The following is a 24,086-nucleotide window of genomic DNA, read 5'->3' on the forward strand; positions in this document are numbered from 1 at the left end:
GTATAGCTGTCAGCTTCCACATAGGTGAGCTTTCAGCATCAATGATCCATATGGGAAACATTTACACCCTGTCAACAGTGATGAGGCAAAACCTGAACGCTCCCGTTATAACCACATAAGCTGCCACACACATGTACTGTATTTTCACACTGTACATCTCTTTCGGGATGGTTTAGTCTCCTCACACACGCTGGAATTACAACATTACACTAATATACCAACACACAAATCTATCTGACAACAAATGCATGAACGCACAAGCCAAACAACAAGCAACAACTCATAAACATCACACATTCACATTCCCTTAATATGAGGTGCTATACATGGTCAACATGATCACACAGGAAGTCAGCATGTTGTTTCCAAGAGCTCCAGTACTCAAGGATCAGCCATATTATGCTGACTTACTGACACGTGTCAGCTAATATCAGACATTCTTGCATCGGCACCAGTGTGTTTACCTTCACTTGGGCATGACCGGAACACATATGTTCACTGACGGTTCCTTTGAATAAATTATTGGATAGGTGGATAGCTAAGTTTTGATGCCTGTATTATATCGATTTGAAATTCTGTTTGTTGATTGGTTGGTCTCTTTGGGAATAAAAGTCGTACTTTTCCATACAAGGCAAGTTGATATTCTTGCATATAACAATATCTTATGATTTCAAATTTATATTTCGTACAAATTATTAAGTCTTGACATGTGACTACGCTGAAGGTTTAAGTGTCTATTGTCATATCTTTAAGTTGCAGACTAAGTGAAACAACGTTTTCACATTCTTCAGTACCTTTATAAAGAAATGAACAAATCAGTGGCTTAATAATTTCAGTGTCATTTACCACACAGATGCCATACTACTGTTGTATGCTCAGCACACAACTGTATCCTCAGACCGGAATTATATGCTGGAAATCATGCTAACACAGTATTACATATGACACAATGCACACATAAATGACATGTGGTGTAATTACAGTTAGTAGAGGTATAATACCAACCAGTCTCTCTCTCTCCCTCTCTCTCTCTCTCTCTCTCTCTCTCTCTCTCTCTCTCTCTCTCTCGCTGTCACGAGGCCAGTGTCTATTGCAGTGAGTGCAGTTAAACTCTCAGCCAGCTTGAACACAGCCAGTGTTATAAATGTCATGGCTGCCCAACCGTATAATCACAGTCATGAAGATATGCAGATATGTCACACTGAGCATGAAAAATGTCCTCAAAATGTCAGCTCAGTCAGAGAAATATGAGCAGCTCAAAACAAGAGGAAGCTGTCCAGAGCAGGTGAATCAGTAACATCTCTATCATGGAGAGGAAACGTAAGTCGGATCCAAAGAGCTCTGATCTCAGAGTGGACTGTACTGTACATGTATACATTAACATAGATGCTCACACAAACACACACATTGTCACTTACTGTATGCATCATACTTTTATAAAAAAATAAATGTTTTTGTGTGTTTAAAATAAAAAATAATAATACTAATAAATTAAAAAAAAAAAATGTTTTATACAAAATACTAACAAATATTACAATTTTTTTTATTTTATTTTTTTGCATATTTTTCTTCATAAAGTTTGTGTGGCTGTAGCAAGTAGTGACCTGCAATATGTATTTCCCCCCCAACCAAAACTGTTCAGAGTGTCAGATACTGTCATATGTTATTTTTATTTTTATTTTGCTTTACAAAAATGCAATTCTGATATGCTGAGTCTCCGAGGGTTAAATTTACCTCTGCATATTGAGCTGGGATAGGAGAAAGTGTTTAGAAAAAGTCACACACGGCATCTTTAAGGTTAAATTTATAAACACATCAGGATTGGAACAGACATAATGTTGATCAAAGAACTCTAACTGATGATACAGATCTCATAAAAGTCCTTGTAGAAGGTTCAGAGAAAACGAAAGACTAAAGACAGGCAATGAGAATACAGGAAACATAAGCACACCAAAGCTGCGGCTGCTTCTGAGATTGAAACAAAAACGATTCTGCTGTTTTATATTAGTTTTGCTGAGAAATCTATTAATTGCTGATCACAGAAACAAAGAGAGGAGACTGTAAATGCAGACAGTTGATCTTTGACAGATGAACACGGATGAATAACACATGGAAAACATCAGTTCCATGACAGATCTCCTAAGGAACATAAGAAATCAAACCAGACAGAAATGACTCAATATCAACATCTCTCTCATTAATGAGCCAGTTGCAAGTGAGAGTTTTATGACTTCTGAACACATGCGAATGAAACTCAACACCTTTACTGGAGCACTGACTGAATCACATCAGTCATTTGAATAAAAGTTCAACTTTTGCATAACGCTCTTGGAAAGAGGAAGAATAACGTCTTTAACAACAATAATCTGCAGAAAAAACAAATATGTGGTTTTATGCCCTCTATGTATCTGACCACGACAACTGGCTGCTATTCAACGTCTAAACTTGGCAAATACAACAAAAGAGCCAACGAGAGAAAATCTGTTGTCACAGAAACAAATGGCTTATGCAATGATAGAGCAACCTCTGAGCAATATAATTTTTCTCTGAGTAGCTACTTTTACAGTAGATAGACTGCATCGACTCTGAAAATGAAATATATGAATGTAAGTGTGTGATCTTCCACTGTTACAAGTCATCGCCCTCTTTAATACATCCTTTCTTGGAGTCGAGGCGACTATTTCCATCCCCTGCTTGCTGACAGATATCATGCACCAATGGCTCTGTGACTCTCAGTTGTCACGTTTGGCTTTATTAATGGCAGGAAGAAACAGCAGGTGGGACTTGCGGTTCAGGAGTCGCGTCTTAGTGACAGCTGCTACAGACGCCCTTTGACCCTCCTCATATCCACTGGGATCTAGTTTTCTACGGTAGATGAACATAAGTCTCCACGTGAGCACATATCTCACTAGTCACTTTCTTTCTTTCTTTGTCTTGCAAGGTCTGTTTCTGGCTACATTTGTATTTGTATTTTTATTTTAATTTTTTTTATGTGGTTGTTAAAAGAATATTGCGGGTTCAAGACAAGTTAAGCTCAAAAGACAGCATTTGGGCATAATATTGATTACCATAAACATTTATTTCGACTAAAAATGAGGCACTTACAATGGAAGTGATTGGGGCCAATCCATAAACGTTAAAATACTGACTGTTTCAAAAGTGTAGCCACAAGACATAAACAATATGTTTTCAGTGTAATTTACAACTTCATTGCCATGACGATGTTACGCCATAAACCCTAAAACGACCTTAAACATGGTGATAGAAACAACTTAACAGCTCAAGTAATACATGATTTTTAACAGAAGAATTAATGTAAGTGCTTTTTTCCAATTATAAGCTTCACATTTCTGGCTTTGAACCCTCCAAAAATTGGCCCCATTCACTTCCATTGTAAGTGCCTCACTGTCACCTTGATTTTTGCTTTTCTTTAAGCTGCACTACAGAGCTTTGTGCTCTCTAGCGGCATCTGTGGTTGTAACATGAAATTGCAAGCAACTTGAGGAGGAACATTTTACGTGAGTTTTGATTCGGCACTGATCTACTGGCGAATGAATCTCATGGTTTGAGGTTACTTGTACATTGCCTGTGATCACTGGGAGATATTCACCAGCAAAGCCGGAGTCATGATGTGCAATTTTCATGTTGATGTTATGTTATTTATTTAAACATTTATAACAGAGATATTACTTGCTTTGAGGAAGGTAACACCCGTAATTGCATATTTTTACATGATTATTAAGTGTTTTATCCACTACACATTATTGTTTGTATTGTACGTCACATATCAGTTTTAAAGGTGAAATCTGTAATTTGTTTAATATGAGTTCAATTGAAGATAAGTGTTTCTATATTACAATCTAGAGCCTCGGTGGACAATGCAAGTGAACCGTAATACTACAATAGTAAGTCTATGCACTGCAAACAGTAAGACTATAAGTTTAAAACACAAACAGATGATTCAGTAATGGTGGGGATGGAATATACTTTATTAAACATGAAAATAATATGCAGAAATATGCAATAAAACAATGACAAACAATCAGTTTCTTTAATTGTTTCTTTGGAAATATAGTTATAATAGAGAGATGGTTACATGCTAAACCAATTATTATCCATTACTGTGCTATATGTAATTGGCACATTATAAACAACTTGAGATGAGCATACATACATAGGGATTTACCTTGTACCTATAGTGGATTTTAGATGTAAGTACTTGGACAGCTCTGTTTAAACACACTTTCTGCTAAATGGGCAATGGAAAGTAACAAACAACTTGTGCATTTCTGTGACTGGGGTAAACGAAATGAGAAAACAGCGGCACACAGACACTTAAGGAACCTCAAAACTGCAGCAATGTTATAAAATACTCAGAAGTCATGAATATTAGTAAACATGTTACAATAATTTCACCGGAAAACACCTATTAAACACATCGCGATCTGTAAACACATGAATAATGTTCAATTCATTAAAGCATGACAACCAAATTAGGCTTCAACAACCCTACCAGAAAACACACACAGTAGCAAGTAAACAACTTTGACAAAAATGTATTAAACATCCATTAGGAGACCATTAGGCTGGTTCTTCTTTCTGAGCCTACAGAAATGACGTAAACACGCAAGGAAGAATGACGTAAGCCTGTGATTTTGCGCTAAATCTGACCCAACGGCTCTAAATGAAAATCATTATTGTAGGCTTACCATAGTGAATCAGGTAAGACAAGGACAGGGTTTTGACATGGATTTTTAATGTACTCATTCAGTTTGTTAATTGTAACCCAAAAATTCATACGCAGTGCAGTTTTAAAGAGAAATGAGGGACGAATCCAAACCTGACTCCAAACTGAACTTGTATTGAACCCGTAAAATTCCTTTAAAAGTTTTGAACATTTTCAAAAGAATTTATGGGCTTTTGAAAGTCATATCTCTGTGTGACAACCATAGCCTGAGGCCTATGGAGTTTCCACGCTCATTATGAAATTGCATACTTTGACCCATTTTTAATCTGGATGCCTTGCGGGGGACCAACATTTATTTCATTCTTCAAAATTCAGCAGTATAAATGAGCGTGTGTTTATATCTACAGCAACATGCTGATAACTACCCCAATCAGCTTATTATAAAAACATATTTTTAGGACTTACATGTAAATCTAAGAACCAACAACGCATGTTTTTCTCCACTCTTGATATCAAAACGTAAACATACATATGCAGACAGGCACATGTTAAATCTGCTAGAACAACAATAAAGACGTTTGCATGCGAAGTGACTTAGTTTTTAAACTTCTTATGTCCATTTATGAGCATTTAAGGTGTTAAGTAAAATCAGTGCAATATTTTTATGTAAAAACATTATTTTATTCTAGTGTATCAGATTCAGTTGTAACTCAACTATTCTTACAGCCTCAAAAATGAACGCTTAAAAAACAAACCGCTTAAACAGGTACCATGAAATACCTCAAATGCAAAACATACGCAGACCATTAAACCTTGAGCGGCCCATATTTATTCCTGTCATTAGAAGACCTGCTCGAAACAGCCTTGAGCACACTAAACTCTCAACATTTTTACAAGAAAATGAAAAATAAACACATCTTCTCAAGGCAAACATCTAAAGCTGTTAACGTTACTGATCTGTGCTTACTTAAAAAGAAATCTCTCCTGTTCAAGCAAGACATACACTCAGAATATTTCAACAGGTACAGCACTATATGAAGCAAAACCAAAACCATCTGTTTGTGGGGAGAGATATTCAACGGCATATGTAGTGTGCTTATTCAGCTGCTGTTTCAGCCTGCTGTCACAACACACACACACACAAACACTGGATTAAGGAGGCTATTTGAATCGACATTGAGAGTCAGTTGTTTGGCAATTGGATGAGTAACACTGCTGCCTTTATTTACCTTTTTTCTTGTCTTTATGGTAATACACTTATATAGTAGGAATATAGTGGCAGTTATTATATAGATACTTTCATGATGCTGTCATTTTTGGAGCTTGAAAGCCTCAGTCTCCATTCAGTTTTAATTTGTGTAAAATATTCCTTTAAAATGTGTGTAATGCATTAAATGAATATCCCGGGTTGGTAACACTTTAGAATACTGTTCCTTCATTAATGGGTAACTACACAGGAACAAATGAGTAGCACAACATGAACATTTTAGTTACTAATATTAACAAACAAGAAACTGTGATTAACTAATTAGTAAGTAATAGCACACAGATGAATGCAGTAGTTCACTATTAGCTAATCAATAACATAAAAAATTAATAATTTTTATTTTTTTTTCATAACTCTTGGAGAACTACTAAGTAACTATAATGTTTCATATTTAATGCTAAACTAATCAAGAACTAATGGAGGACAAATTATTAGGGCTACATTAACATCTTAATCACTACTGTTAACTAATACACAAATTGTTTACCTAATCAATAAGTAATAGCAGACTTATGATTGGGGTTAGATATTAATAACAAGTAAATGTTGTTATGCATCCTATAGAGAACTATTTACTAAGGGGACATTTTAAATACATCCGAGATCAAGTCGAGTCTCGTGCTGGAGTCTATATAAACAGCAAGTCAAACCTGTTTACCTTCATTTCACTATTTTTTAACATGTGAACTTGTGAAGTAATTAACTGTCAATAAACAGGTCAGGGCCCTGTTGATTATTATTAGTATTACATACTGTTAATTTAATAAAGATAACACAGCCAACGTCAGCACTTGGTGTAATCACTGGAGGGTCAAGGAGGAATACTGGACCAAAAGGACTCATCAGCCAACATTAACACAAATGCCATATAAATTGAAGCCTACAGTGATTTATTTATTTTTTTATTTTTTTCATTCAGGAAATGGGGGCAAAGTCTTTATGATGTCACCATTTCCAGCACTGGAAAGACTAAATGTAAATTATTATATTCTATTTAGTGACAAAAATAAAGTAAATCTTTACAGATGCAGGACAGTGTCCCTCTTGTTCTCTTTAACCAGAAATGAACTTATAAATAACCCCTCTAAATTACAACATTGCCTGGTATAATATCATAACTAGCCAACTCACAGAAATATATGGTTCTTCTGGATATCTCTCTTAACCATTACAAATGAGTACGATGTTACTGTATGTTTTGGGGTTAGATTTCTATTAATAACTACTTTGAAAATCATGGTAACCCACTTGTAATGACTTTACTGCTACCACATCCTTCTGAAGGATTTACTGAACATCTGGAACAGTATTCTAAAGTGAAGATCATGGTAACCTGCTGGCAATGACTAAAGTGTAACTACATCCTTCTAAAGGAGTTATTGACCATATGGAACAGTACTCTAAAGTGAAAATCATTGTAACCCACTAGTAATGACTAAAGTGTTACTCCATCCTTCTAAAGGAGTTATTGACCATTTGGAACAGTATGCTAAAATTAACATCATTGTAACCCACTAGTAATGACTAAAGTGTTACTTCATCCTTCTAAAGGAGTTATTGACCATATGGAACAGTATTCTAAAGTGAAGATCATGGTAACCTGCTGGCAATGACTAAAGTGTTACTTCATCCTTCTAAAGGTGTTACTGGCCATTTAGAACAGTATTCTAAAGTGAACATCATTGTAACCCACTAGTAATGACTAAAGTGTTACTTTATCCTTCTATAGGAGTTATTGACCATTTGGAACAGTATTCTAAAGTGAACATCATTGTAACCCACTAGTAATGACTAAAGTGTTACTTCATCCTTCTAAAGGAGTTATTGACCATTTGGACCAGTATTCTAAAGTGAAGATCATGGTAACCTGCTGGTAATGACTAAAGTGTTACTTCATCTTTCTAAAGGAGTTATTGACCATATGGAACAGTATTCTAAAGTGAAGATCATGGTAACCTGCTGGCAATGACTAAAGTGTTACTTCATCCTTCTAAAGGTGTTACTGGCCATTTAGAACAGTATTCTAAAGTGAACATCATTGTAACCCACTAGTAATGACTAAAGTGTTACTTTATCCTTCTATAGGAGTTATTGACCATTTGGAACAGTATTCTAAAGTGAACATCATTGTAACCCACTAGTAATGACTAAAGTGTACTTCATCCTTCTATAGGAGTTATTGACCATTTGGAACAGTATTCTAAAGTGAAGATCATCGTAACCCGCTGGAAATGACTAAAGTGTTACTTTATCCTTCTAAAGGAGTTATTGACCATTTGGAGCAGTATCTTAACAATGTGTTCATTTCAGCGTGTGTTAAGGCGGAGCGGCATGAGCTCGGATCAACACAGAAGAACCGCGTTCTTTTCCTCTCCTCAGCCCCACCCGCCTCCTCAGCTCCAGCATCCAGTATCGCTAATGCTGATTGGATTAGAGATGTGATGGATGTGTAGTTTCATGATTTTGATTATTCTATTCAACTTGATGTATTAAGTTATTCAAAAATACATAAAACTGCTACATATCAAAATGACTGGAATACACCTACTCTGTTATAAACATATTCAAACATATTCTGTGACAAAAAAATTAATTGTACAAATATTTTCTTTCCTAAAAAAATGTTTGAAACCTTTAAAATTGATTTTTTTTTAAATGTTTCTATATAACATCTCTGACATCCTTATTTGTCATTGACCAATATACAGATACCATGTTATGTTACATTCATAAGTTGATCCAGTTCTGTCCTGAAGAAAACAGAGACACAATCATGCTTCTCTGAAGATGCATTTCCATTTTGACAATACAAATATAATTTTTCACATTTTTGACACTGTATTTTGAGGAGTTAATGTGGTGATGTGAAATTAATTAGTAGTTATTTTAATTTAGCCATAGTTAGTTATTAGTTCTCAATGAGGCAAATCAAATTCAGTATTTATTGATTAGCTAACAGTAAACTACCCCAGTCATCAGTTTGTAATTACTAACTTACTAGTTATCCGTGTTTCCATATTAGTTAATAGTAGTGACTTAAGTGTTAATGTAGTACTACTCATTTGTCATGCATTAATCCTGCATAGTTACCTATTAATGAAGGAACAGTAGTGTTATCTCCGGGTTCAATACAAGTTAAGCTCAATTGACAGCATTTGTGTCATAATGTTAATTATTACCACAAAAATTAATTTCGACTTGTTCCTCAATTTCTTAAAAAAAAAAAAAAAAAAAAGCAAATATCGAGGTTACAGTGAGGCATTTACAATGGAAGTGAATGGGGTCTGAGAATATATCTTTAAAAATAACTTATAAATCTTCAAAGACAGACCTGCCATGAGCTCTGAGGTTGTTAATCGATGGTATATGCTTCTGTTTAAGTCATTGCTCATTGTTAATTCAACTTCATTTGACATTAAATTATGTTTAATGGCAGAATTCCTGGTGAAGGACAACACTACCCAGAGAACTGCAGAAAACAAACTGCAGCAAAAGCGCTCTGCAGCAACTGCCCACTCTATGACACACTGTGAATGAGGCAATCAAGTCGCTCTCCCTACACTCTCAAACTACTTATATTTTTGTATATAACTGAATAATAATAATAATATTAATAATATATACTGTTTCTATAGTAATAATCAACAACTTTAAATATAGTTGTTTTTTTTTTTTTGTTTTTGTTTTTTTTGGCAGTGTTAATTAAATTACATCATTCACAATGCTTCATGGGATTGTAGTTCATTCATTCATTAAAGATGTAAAGTACACAGTCTTGTACCTTTGTCTTTTTGTCCAATTTTCAAATACTTTTTTGCTTCAAATCAAAGTTTGAAATGTTGTGATTCACCTGGTTGATTTGGTTCATGGCTTACAACTCTTTTATGAAAGATTTGATGAAATCCGTCTGGAAGAAAATGAATTGGATAAATACTTCCGGAAACCAAGACTGCTGTATTAATTACACAGTAATTACAGTGAATGTTCTCCTAAATAACATTTATAACTAAAACCATGAGTGGCTAATAACTGGATTTACCAGATTCAAACCAAATTAAGACGATTAACAGCTGTTAACTTCCTCCTACTCTTGAACTTGACAGTGGCACATGGTCCTGTGCTAGACGTGCGGCTCTTAAAAAGTGTCCGGTGTCCACCAGAGACAGAGACACATGTTGAAGGACTTCCTCTGTGTGCAGCTGCTGAAACACACGCTCATATAATAGCCTCCCTCAGCTGGCACACAGCATCAGACACAGAGAAACAGTTGTACCACAGTCTTCAAACTGGCACATGGGCATCAGATTGCCCCAGCATCATCCAGGAGAATCATTCACAGAGAAGAGAGGACTCTGGTAACACAGTGGCTGTTTTGCCAAGTACCATTTTTGCCAGGTATATATATAAGTTGTGTTTTATATATATATATATATATATATATATATATATATATATATATATATATATATATATATATATATATATAGCCCAAAGTGACATATTAATATGATTTAAACGCAATTGATGTCAGCCAATCAAACACACTGCACACCCAAACACTTATGCGTACACACAAACAGATGAAGTCAGATCTGTCATCGAGATCTATTCAGAGTATTGTATGCAGTCGGTTTAAATATTCTTTCCACCAGAACATTACTGGGCTAACAAACAGTATCATCTAAGACCACTGTCTCACACACAACTCTTCACATCCCCACAAAATGAAGTTTCATCACACTCTAAGTAAAAACAGTCAGTTAGTGAACTGGGCGATTAGTGCATAGCAAATATGGTTACAAATATCAGAAATAGATTGATAGTCTTTAAGGTTAATTAGCTAAATAGAATACAACAAGTATACTGTTTCACTCACAGACTAAATACTGAGTTTATTTGTATGATAACCACACAGAGTACTGGTAGTACCATCCGATACCCACACTCTGTCTGACTAACACACAACGGCTTTCAAATGCTCACACTTTTCTGAGTGTGTGCTCTGTTAATCCTTTTGCACTGAAATCCACAATTTGTGTTGCTGTCCTTTTCTGCATATCGCTGCCCCCTTCGGCATATCGCGGCGCCGTTTTGTGGCCCAATCTGCATAACGCTGCAGCCCATTTCAGCTTATCGCAGCCCATTCGGCCCCATTTCGCGGCTGGCCCGCCGGGAAAAGTCTCGGTTCTCCCAATGGCCAGTCCGCCCCTGCTCAGGGATCTCTAAAGACCAGGGATCTGATAGTTCATGCAGCCTGTCAAAATGAATTTGGTATTACTTTGCTAAATAGATTTTAATTATGTGCAATATGTTTGCCAAACTGTCTGCTGGTAAAAGGTGTGAATGATTGACAGACAGCACAGGTTAGTGCTAGTCGAGTGAGTTCAGTGCTGTCACTCAATGTCAAATCAGTCTTCATTAATGCTCTCATTGTGATATTCCTCCATTTCCAGATGTGCTGATGGCTGAAGCTGACAGTATTTTTCTGTCCATGATTAAACAAATCTAATGCACATGTGTGTAGGACAAGTGACAACACATCACTACACCGGAGCTCTGCACACTCTCTGCAGCTCTAAATGAGAATTCCATCTTTTCTTCAGGAGCTAATTCAGATTTTTCATTTTTACATCTCCTGCCCAACCTTTCACTTTCTCTCATGGTGTCCATGGCTTGAGAGCAGACCAGGTCTAAAAGCATGTGCCAAATAGGCTAATTCCATCATCAGAGCCCCTTAAAAGGCATAAATGGCATTAACAGTCCTCAGAACCGCAACATAAATGAGTACACACTCACTGGAGCTTGTCTACAGTGTGTACACACACACAAAGATATCATCAGCAGTTCATGAATAATGCACATAATCTGAGACAGACTGTCTGCAATGCAAAATATGCACAGTCTTTCTATAGACACACCATATCAGTTCTGTCTCTGTTAAACTACAAAATTTCACATTTCAGCAGAATTTGCCTTTCTAATAGCAGCCCTAAGGGACAGCCTCCAGATTTGCTTGCACTCTGCTCCAAAACCTAGTGAGCTACCTCGCTGTGTACTGCTTAAATAGACAACAGCCTTCTAAGGCATCATCTTAACTGAAATGGAACCTTATGTGACAGATTTAAAACACTCTACATAGGACGCATCTCCGCACACCACACACATAGCGCTCCTCACGTGAAGTGCACGGGAGACTCGAGAGACAATTGATTTCAACAGAGCTTAATGTTAGTATGTTGCTAAGCTAACAATGCGATATTTAACATCAACATGAAACAGCATTCGCAAACCGATTTTACTTCCGAAATCTGACATTTTCGAGTGAAACAGGATATTCAATAAAGAAGAAAGGCCAGGACTTGATTTTATTTATCGGAATTTGATTGGATGTGTTCATGAAGTGGTCTTTACACACAACCTGGTCTCATGAAAAGTCATACAAATTAGTACGAGATGGCGAAATCGTAAAAATCGTAAATGTTGGCTTTTACTCACATAAAGAAAAATCAACCAACTAACAATGTTATTAAAATGTTTCATAAGTATATAAACCCTAATTAAACCTAAAACTAACCATGAAGTGTAACCCCTTACCCAAGAACACGGTCACACAGGAAGTTGGCATGTTTTTTTCAGAGAGTTCCAGTACCCGAGGTTTGGGCACAACAAGCGGCATCTGCTGTCAGAAAATTTTGCTTCAACTCCAGCATGTTTACTTTCCCATGTGATGCGACTAGAAACTTGTTGAGTCAGCAGCATGTGAGACCTGGGATCAGATCTGGCGCTGAAACCAGGAAGTCATCGCGATTGCAGAATCAGTTACAAGTGCGATCCGGAGTTTGCATTTTTCACTATAACATTACATTTTTACTCCACTGATGGTTAGGTTTAGGTTTGGGCTTTGGGATGGGGATGTTCAGTTTATAAAATAAACATTCCTCTTCACTGTATTGCATCCTATACAGGTGTATTGTCCCCTCCGTGGACAGTACACCTGGAAAATGGAGTTTGCGTGTGCACATACACCCAACAACACTTAACCGCTTTGGCTACTCGGGGAAGTGTTTTGCATTTCGGTAAGCACAGACCAATTTTAGCAAAAGAACAGTCAACCTAATCCTTCTGATTTCACTTTGAGATTAGTCTGTACCCAACCCTAAACCTTACTAGAAATTTATAAAAAAAATGTTGTGGATGACAAATGAAAGAAAACATTGGGGTTTAGAATGAGACGAGAAAAGCGTATTACAGGTTATTAACATACATCAGTCATTTGTTTTGCATTAGTAAATATGAGTAACCAAATTTGTTCACTGACATTTCCTTGTTCACTGACATTTAAAATAAAGTAGTGGATAGGAGGCTAGCTAAAATTTTATGTCTGTATTGTATCAATTTGAAAAGCTGATTGTTGATTTGGTTGGTATGTACAGGATTAAAAGCCATACCTTTTAGTACGAGCCAAGTCATACGATATCTTACGATTTTGCGAGATCCTACAAATTATTCCGACTTGTAATGAGATTATGTTGGCTATTTTAGATAGCGATGATGTGAGGAAACTGAAAACGGAGTTTTCAAATGAAAACAGATTAGTTTGTACATGACCAAAGGCAGCATCCTTGCTGAAATGGAACCTCATACTGCAAGTGACTGATTTGTAACACTCTACGTTGAAAGAAACTCTGTGCACCACATTTAGTGCTTCAGGTTTGCAGGCAAAATGCATGGGAGACTTAACTCGCAATTGATTTCAACAGAGCTTATTGCTAGCATGTTGCTAAGCTAACAGTGTGATACTTAAGTCAACATTCAGCAGCATTTGTAACTAATTAAACTTCATAAATCTTACATATTTCTGAGTGAAACACTATATGGAATAAGGGAAAATGGTCAGGACTTGATTTTTATTTCTTGTGATTTGATCTGCCCATGAAGTGAGTGTTACGTATCAGAATGTAGGCAGGTGGTTGAAGGGGAGGGGCTGAAAAATAAGAGGGATTCATGACTTTAGCTGAAAAGAAAATTTATTTCGGAGGTGGAGCACGTTATTGCATTCTGATGAAAGATTACAAAGACAAACATGTTTTTTTTTTTTTCCTTGGAAAACTTTTTTTAAGAAAGTAAATATGGTCGATTTTGATTTCATGTTAACTTTAGCAGAAAAATACATCGCATACACAAATATTGGGTGAAATAAAACTTTTTCTATATGCTTTTCAGCAGGAAAGTCACATATGTTTTTAATCGACAGTTCTCTTGCTTTGTCTGGCATTTTGAACACACAGCTCATCGCAATTCATTCTGGGATTACCCTTTACATGACTGATACATGCGATGCTGCCTTAGAATTTGGCCAAAAAAAGTGATCTTACAAGGCAGCATAACATTGCTGGTTAACCTTTCGAAAAGCCTTCGGGTCGGGAGGGCTATGAAGCCTTAATGTGCTGTCCAAATCTCACTAGGTTTTGGAACTGAGCTACTGTGTCCTCCAGAACACAGCAACCATCTGAATTTTGAACTGTCCTGTCAGAATGCAGTAGTAGCAGTCAAAGTTTTGGACATCTGTGGAGCCTGTGGTGAGAGCGGTGAGTAATTGCTTTACCTCCATGAGCTGCACAAGGGGCTATTTTTGGTAACCTTCACCCAGGATTCAGATAATGCACATTTTTGGGTAATTGCTTTAAAGTGAGAGACCTAATCCATTGTTTCCATGGCATTAACAGAGCTCTCCTTCCTGTCATTACAGTAAATGATACACAGCTGAGGGAAATAAATCAAAGAAATCACAGCTCTTTCCAATAACCAACCCTCCTCCATTCCCAAATGGATGACGGAATGTTTCACTACACACTGTGCACCATATGTGGCTCTCTTCCCCAACACACACAAAGGAAATGTCTCACATAAGCACAACCAATAAAACAAACAGTGTTTTATTTTTTTTTTTATCTCTACAGTCTCCGGGGACATCAAATCTCATTGCTAAGTAGGCCTATATATGTCGTATGTAAAGGCAAGCCATCAATATCTCGCTCTTTTCTGACAGGAGGGAGGGAGGGGGGATAATTCCATTATGCCGACCCACCCCCACTCACTCAGCTAATGTGAGGCTAGAGTGATTACCTCAGCGACAGAGAGCAGCCTGAGTCAGCGGCCGTTCCCCCAACAGGGACCCCCACTCACACATCTACTGTACAACAAAACAAGCATACTAGTCAAAAGACACCGAATGAACCAGAAAGACCTCTAACTGTGCTATTTAAAACATCTCAAGTGTACTTCAGAGAGTTAAAAAGTTGCAGGTTGATATGGTAATATGATTAGGAAGTTAATGTGGGCTTTAGTGGGAACAGGCTTTCAGAGAATGATTGATGGAGAAAGGCGTCTGATTGCTGTTTTTCTGTAGAAGACTCAATCATTTAATCTCACTGAATGTCAGAAGATGAGTCACAGTTAGTCACTGAGTCACAGGTTGGCAAATGCTCTTTTGTTAAACTCTATAAATGTGAATTCAGACACACACACACACACACACACACACAAGAGATGGGCATTGGACACTTGAAATTGTTGAACTAGAGTAATTTTAACCCTAGGTTTACATACCATAAATCTGGGTTACCTTGTTGCATGGCTTACACTGGTCATACTACCCTGTGTTAATATAATTATTCCTGGGTAGTCAGGTTTCAAGATTTCTCTCTGTACATTTGTAAACACTGGGTTAACATTCCTATTAGCATACTGTATTTATAAGGCTAATAATACTGATTGGATGGGTCTAGTGCACAACAAACTGCTTGTCCATTGATGGAAATATGGCCACATAAATCCACTCTGAGGCCTGAGGCTACTCAGGTAAATTTGAGTTTAGTTTGAGCAAAGTTTGTTTTTTGTCAATACCAAGCAGGCGAGTCTGGTGTTCATTGCCATGGTAACTTACACTACAGTACTAGAGCAAAAACAAATGTAAAAGAGTGATTTTGGATGCGATTCATGGAGTAACTTTACTTTGTGAAAGTTTGTGATTGCGTATTTATCCCCTCTAGGCTTGCCATAGCACGCATATGTCCACATGCAGCTTTCAGTGAGTAAATAATTTACATTCAATAAAAACAGACTGTTGTGCCCCTGCTTTTTGATTTCAATATTCATTTTATTGTGGAAAAACACTTGGTGACAGAATCACTTTGGATTACAGTCAACGTATATGATGATATGCTGCTGAGTGTGATTCAGATTCAGATCAGCTTGATGTCTTGTCAGTTCTTCAGAAGGTAGAAGTTCATTGGTCACTTTACGAGAACACAAAAGCCCACCCTGGCAACAGAACGATTTTTTCATGATGTGCTTTTTCAGTTTTTAAGCCATTAAATCAGCAGAGAGTCCTGACGTTCAGGTCATTTAAAAATTCGGCTAGTGTGGAACCAGCTTAAAGTGCACTTCACAGGGATTAGATGTATATATTAAGTTATAATATATTAGACCTATATATTAACATATTATATGATGGTTTAATTGAGAGATTGGGGAACCTTGTATCTTTTGAGCAGCTCATTAAAAATGTGTTATTGAATTTCTTGCATTTCTTTACAAACTGTACTTACTGTAAATGTAGTGCGTATTGCTGAGAACCTCTGAAAAAACACTGTTTGCAGAAGTGTTTGTAAGGTGATTCTCACAAATTAAAAAAGCATTTTATTGTGTGACAAGTCTTTCCACCTGAACAAATATACCGGTTAAATTAATATTGTGGGCTATCACGCAAAGTTTTAATTTAAATGGATATAAAAGCTTTTTCATTTTAAATGAACATATATTTTTAACCTTTTAAACTTAAAGCTGCACTGCGTAACTTTGTGCTCTCTAGCAACATCTGTGGTTGAAAATTAAAATTTCAAGCAATTTGCAGAATAATACATTACGTCAGTCGTGTTCTGGCACTGCTCTTCTGGCGGATGAATCTCCCAATTTGAGCTTACCTCATGTTGATATTATGTTATACATTTAAACATTTGAAACGGAACTATTACTTGCTTTGATGAAGATAAACAACACTCTTATTTACATATATTTGCATGAATTTTACACTTAAATTGCTTTTCTGACACTACACTCAAAGCACTATTAAATACAGGGGACTCTCCTCAGCCACCATCAGTACATCTTAATATGATTATTCAAGTTTTTAATATCTACTATTAATGTTTTAATTTAAATTTAAGAGGTTAAACTTGTGATATGGCCGACATGAGCTCAATAGAAGACTTTATTATTTGTATACTATATTGTCCAGCCTCAGTTACTACAACAGCATGTCTATGCAATGCACACAATAACACCGTAAACCTAAAACGAGGATTCAATAATAATGGGGATAAAATATACTTTATTAAACGTAAAAATAATGTGCTTAAATATGCAATATAACAAGAAGTCAGTTTCTGAAGTCATACATATTAAACATGTTACAGTAACTTAACCGGACAACATAGATACATCGCAATCGGCTAACACACGAGTAATGATCGATTCATAAAAGAGTGACAAGCAATATAAGCTTCAACAACCCTACCAGAAAACATATCCAAGCATTAAAGCAGGTAAACAACTTCGCCAAACGGATAACAGATAAACATCCATCTAGACTGCAACGATGCTTTCCTGAACTGTGTGAGTGTTACTCAACTGAGCTGAACAGCGCAGTTAGTTTCTCCAGCCGGTACTTCTTTCCTGTGTGTGCGGACATGATGTAATGACACAAGGATGAACGTCATAAACAAGCGATTTCACGCCAAATTGAACCCGACAGTTCAAAATACAAATCATTTTTATAGGCTTACAGTAGTGAATCGGGGTAAGGTAAGAACATTGTTTTTGAACACTGATTGTTTATGTACTCAATCAATAATGGCAATTTGTTCATTTATACCCCAAAAAACCTTACATAGTGCTTTAATAAGCCTGTTTGTTCTTATTGCGAACCTATGTAAATTAAATTACACATACTTTTTTCAGAAGTCATCTCAAACTTCCGCTGCAGCAGCGGTGCTTCTTCTTGCTAATTTTTCATACTTCATAATGATATCTTGATCTTCAATGGAGAAGTAAATAGCATCCTCTCTACATGCTTCACACATTGGCTGTTCACAACACACATCACTCATTCATGTGCACGCGCTTTAGGTTTAAGCATGAACTCCTGTTTAGACTCTGAGTTGACAGAGAATGTTTATAGCAAGCGTCTTGAGATCGATGAACCCTGAAACTGAGTTTGTTCAACTAGCTTTGTGAAACATGCCTCAGGTTAAGAAAAAAAAAAAAAAAGAAGGAAACGTAGATGAGCTTTTGCTGTAACTGTCGAAAATTCTTTAATGTTTCAGATACTGAAACTATGATTAACTATATTTATAACTTGTTTTACACTCTCACTCACAGAAACATAGAAACAAGGTTAGGGGCTGCTCACACTGCTTTAATTGTTATTTAAACACAAACAGGATGCACATATTTGACCACTGCACAGCATCTCAATGTTTATTTTAGCATCTCGTGCAGGACCGCACATAGTTTAGACAGTATGTAAAATAAAAAAACAAAAACAAAATGTCAATTGCATTAAAAAGTGTGCTATATATATATATATATATATATATATATATATATATATATATATATATATATATATATATATAATTTACATGCCATTCTGTTTCACTTCTCTGCGCCACATCTAGCTTTTTTTAGTGCAGGCATCACAAAGATGTGATGTTCTGAAAAAGTTCAGGCTGCAAAGAGCACTTTATCTGACTGTTACACATGATTCCAGATTTTTTACCCAGCCTTTGCTGGGTAAAGCATTTGAAAAACATTAAGCCAATGTTTTTTCCCCCCTTTTGCTCTGGTGTGCTGAGTGGAAGCACCTTGTTAAAACTGTATATTTACCAGTCCCTCCAGGATTTTGCGATCTTGCGATTAGTTTCCACATTATTTGCAGCATCTTGCAATTTTTTATAATTTTCTCAACTTTTCCGCAAAAAAACTTAAATCTGAGTGAATCCCATCCCTTCATGTTTGACAGCGGCAAAACAAATGCTTGAAAGGATTGAAGCAGACGCAACATATCCAAATGCACAGCTGCCATTGTATCATCTCCATAGTAACAATGTAAGCGTCTCCGCATTGTCTCCTCCATGTTGTGCGTTCACTATTAAAATCCTTGTCTAAACTTTCGCAGGACAGCAGACAGCACACATACATCAGAGCTAGCATTTACTCTTCACCCTGCGTGCTGCGAATAAGACACAAAACCCGCATTTATACATAGAAACCCTAACATTCTCTTAAAATACCCATTAGTTGTGTAGTAAAATGTGATTAGAATTTGAAGTGCTTATTACAGTAAGCTACGAATCTGAAAATGGCAATTTATGCTGAACACTTTTATTCTGAGGCAGAAAATGTTAATACAAAAATAATTAAGGGTCTTCCGATACCCACAGTTTTCACCTAAATGTATGGTATTTTGTGTGTAATTATTATAATTATTTTTTATTTTTTTTTGCTTGCTAACAGCATATTCAGTTATTCTACACTAAAATATTTATATGTTTTAATTAACACAGTTACAGAGGTGTATAATTATGATTTGTGTTTTCACTGCAAAAAAAAAAAAAAAAAAATGCCACAAAATTGGATCGCATCATTTGAGAAAAGCTGCAGCAAAAATCAGGAAAAAGTGCAGCAAAATCCTGGTGGGACTGATTTACTGTTACTACACTGTTACGAATGCTGCCTACGATGCTTGAATAAAGATTAAGATTAATTAATACAGGCTTGAATAGCCTATTGCAACATATTTACTTGATTAGAGTAGAAATTATAAAAAGAGTAAGCTGTTTTTGGTTTGGGTCATGTTCGGGCTTAAAATTTGACAGAACCAGTCAGGTCGGATTGGGTAAAATTGTTTTGGGTATGGGCCGGGTTCGGGCTGTGCAGACCTCTAAACAGTGCATAAAAGTGTCTGCAACTGTACAAAGCGGATGAATATTTAATGATGCAAGCATTGTTTATGATTGGTTGTCTGGTGCTAAACAACCATGACATTATAGCACTGCATTGTTTCGCATTGTATACATTTGACACAGCAAAAGCACTGCTAACCCTGCTCTGGAGCAGGGCCTCATGACACTGGGTTAAAAGTGGTGCTAACCAACTTTCAAAACTATATGAAACTATCTATAACCCAAGGTGCATGGCGTGTGGATACAAGAACGGAGGGGAGCGGATACAGTGACACCCAGGATGGAGAGGTGCGGCTGTGAGTGGGATGGCCAATGAGGTGGCCAGGCTTCTGTACAGGGCCCCACCTCTAGCTCCGCCCCTGTGGAGGAAGCTTATTGATGGTGAACAACTCGACAATCTGGCACAGGACAGCACAACAGAGGATCTTAGGGATCAGGTGCGGGTAATCTTTGAAAAATGCATACATTTCTCTACATTTACGCCTCTCATTCACACTAGAATGCTGTTTTCCTCCACTGAAAATGGAGCGTTTTCAAAAAATGCTCTCCAGTACCATGACGTTCTGAAACTGGAAACAAAATTTTCTTACGAATAGGGATTAGTGTGGACTTGGCTTAAAAATGCAGAGGTCCTGCATGAGATGCTGAAAAACAGTGAGACGTAATGCAGTGATCAAAAACGTCTGTCCAACACGTGTTTACATTGAAAAGCAGATGCATGTGCTGTAAACAGCCCATTTGCGCATGTCTGAGTGAAAGTGTGTGTGTGATACAAGTTACGTTAACATTTTTTACATCTATTTTAAATAACTGTAGCCTATATTGTATTTTCAAAATATTAGTGCTGTCAGTCCATTAAAATTTTGGTTGCACTTTATTTTAGAGTATGTGTACTTTTAGTATACTTACAGTGTACTTACCCAAGAAAGTACTGAGTAATATTAGGCAACTACATGTACTTAAAATAGGTTAAGGTTAGGGTAAGGTTTAGGGTTAGTACCTAGTAATTACAGTAGTTGTTGTAATTATATAGCATGTAAATGTAGAACAGTACTATAAAATAAAGTGCTACAAATGTTTTGTTTTTTATCACGATTAATCGCATAATTTTTTGTAGTTAATCGCGATTAATCACAGATTTTGAAAGTGCTGAAATTTTACTCTATACATACTTATTTTCCTGTCAAAATGCATTTATTTCCTTCTTAGGAAAGAAAACAAAACAATATGTAACAATAATGCTTTATTTACATTTTCTAAACAAAGCCTTCCACAGTATAAAGGTACAGTAGGAATGCACTAAAATAGCACCAATTCAATAACATTAAATGTTTCCCAAAATCTAAGTGGGAGGTTGACTAATTGAAATAACTAGTCCCCACATAGGTTGAGTATTCATGTCAATGGACATTAAATCTCTTAAACTTTGATCCTCCACAGTATTAATCTTCCGTCAGATGGTGGGTATCTGTTTTGCTATAGCAATCATGAAGCTGCATTCATGATACGCGTCAGAGCATCAATGGCAGTGTCACACACCCATTTCACACAAAACACGCTTGCAGACAAAAACTTCTCATTCAGTGTTTTGGTGATAGTTAAGACTTGACGTGCTTCTGTGGTAATTAAAACATGCAGTAACACTTTCTAGGAAGCTCATATTTATAATGCATTGTAAAGTCATTATAATGCATTAGTAAAGTCTCATAAAACACTTTATTATTTGTTATAACTTCTCATAAATAATTGCAACCACAATTAAAATACATTATAATACTTACCTAGTTATACCATAGAGTATAATGCATTAAACACCAGCAACATCCAATTTAATCTGCACAAGTTATGATGCATTATTTGTAATATATATTTGTAATATATGTAATTGGTATGCTTTAAGTAAAGTGACAAAATCAATGTCTTTTTATAAACATCCATTAGATATTTTAAAGTGGTTATAAGACATTACAACTCATAATGGAATTTATATACATTGTACATGCACAAAATACAAAATAATACCATTCAGTGTAAATTTTGAGATATTAAGAAAAACACTTGTCAGGCTACAAGGTTAAAATATATCAGAAAAAAGAGAGAAAAAAAATATGTAAGTTGATCACACACGTTGACGATCTTCTTGGGTGCAAACACACCCAAGAATAATAAAAAATAAAAATAAAATAAAAATAAAACTGATTCTATACTGGACTCTATTCAATTTACTTTAAATTTTGTGACTCTTATTTGTAGTAAGTTTGACTTGTTCTGTATTGTATGTTACACATTTATGTTATGGCTGTTTATAAGAAGATATTGCTATTGTAAATGTACTTAAAGCAGGCAAAGACCACTTATAATATGATCATGTCATAAAGCCTTTTGACTGTTTACACTATGCTGTTTTTGCATGACAGCACTTATACGGTTAACTTTATTAGCTTCTGCTTCGTTAAAATTGGATGTTGCTTGTGTTATAATGCATTATACTCTTAAGTATATATATGAATAGGGGATTATAACTGTAGTTATTATTATTTATGAGAATATTATATATTTATAGAATATTATAACTTATTACAAGGTGTATTTAGAGACATTATGAATGCAGTATAATGCATGTACAACCCCAGTTCCCAAAAAAGTTGGGACAATATGAAACATGCTAATAAAAAACAAAAAGTAGTGACTTGTAAATTATATTCACCCTTTGTTATATTGAAACCACTACAACTACACATTATATGATGTTTTACCTTGTGAATTTCATTGTTTTTTTTTATGTACACTAATTTCAAATCAGATGATTGCAACACACTCCAAAAAAGTTGAGAGAGGGGCAATTTAAGACTAATAACAATTTGACGAGTTAAAATAACAAGGCGATGTGAAACAGGAGATGTTAAACAGGTGAGGCAATTGTGTCATGGTATATAAGGAGCCTCCAAAAACAGACTAGTTCTTCAAGAGCAAGGATCATTCGAGACTTCTCAATTTGCCAACAGATGCTTCAGTAAATAATGCAGCACTTTGAAAACAATGTTCCCCAAAGACAAATAGGAAGGATTTTGGGCATTTCACCCTCTAGAGTACACAATATAGTTAAAAGGTTCAAGGAATCTGGTCAAATCTCTGTGCGTAAAGGACAAGACAAAAACCACTTCTGACTGTGCATGATCTATGATCCCTCAGACATCACTGTCTTATAAAACATCATTCATCTGTAATGGATATCATGAACATGGGATTGGGATTACTTTAGTAAACCTTTGTTAGTCAACACCACTCGCCGCTGCATCCACAGATGCAAGTTATCACTTTATTATGCAAAGCAGAAGCCATAAATCAACACTGTCTAGAAGCGCTGCCGACTTCTCTGGGCTCGGTCTAATCTAATATGGAAAGAAGAACAGTGGAACCGTGTTTTTGGTCCGATGAGTCTACATTTAAAAAAGTTTTGGAAAAACACAGCTGTCGTGTTATCCAGGCCAAAGAGGAAAAGGACCATCCAAGCTGTTATTAGCGTCAGGTCCAAAAACCAGTGTCTGTATGTGCCAGGGGTGTGTAAGTGTCCATGGCATGGGTAACTCGCACATCTGTGAGGGCACCATGAATGCAGACAGATATGTACAAATTTTGGAGCAACATATACTGCCATTCAGGACTGTCTTTTCCAGGGACATCCCGGCATTTTCAGCAGGACAACTTCAAACCACATACTGGCCAAATAAGCAGAGAGTGCGGGTGCTAGATTGGCCTGCCTGCAGTCCTGATCATCTCCAACTGAGAATGTGTGGTGCATTATAAAGCGCACAATATGGCAACGAAGACTCCGTACAGTTGTGCAGCTGAAGATAATGGATGAATGTGGAAAATTCCACTTTTTAAACTTAACAAACCTGTGTCTTCAGTGCCTAAATGCTTGATAAGTTTCATTAGAAGAGATGGTGATGTTTCACAGTGGTAAACACTCGACTGTCCCAGCTTTTTTAGAGTGTGTTACAATCATCTGATTTGAAATTACTGCACATTTTCAAAAAAACATTGAAATTCACAAGGTAAAACATCATATACTGAGTATTTGTAGTTCTTTCAATATAGCAAA

The 24,086-nt window shown here is 36.2% G+C and overlaps 1 protein-coding gene across 1 annotated transcript in view; it reads right to left on the reverse strand.

Annotated features, from left to right (window-relative positions):
- The window catches only part of LOC127448053 (kalirin-like), a 325,245-nt gene that overhangs the window by 270,528 nt on the left and 30,631 nt on the right, over positions 1 to 24,086 (reverse strand). The gene's annotated exons all lie outside the window — the stretch shown is intronic.

This window comes from Myxocyprinus asiaticus, chromosome 11 (assembly GCF_019703515.2).
Source record: "Myxocyprinus asiaticus isolate MX2 ecotype Aquarium Trade chromosome 11, UBuf_Myxa_2, whole genome shotgun sequence".
Classification (NCBI taxonomy): Eukaryota; Metazoa; Chordata; class Actinopteri; order Cypriniformes; family Catostomidae; genus Myxocyprinus; species Myxocyprinus asiaticus.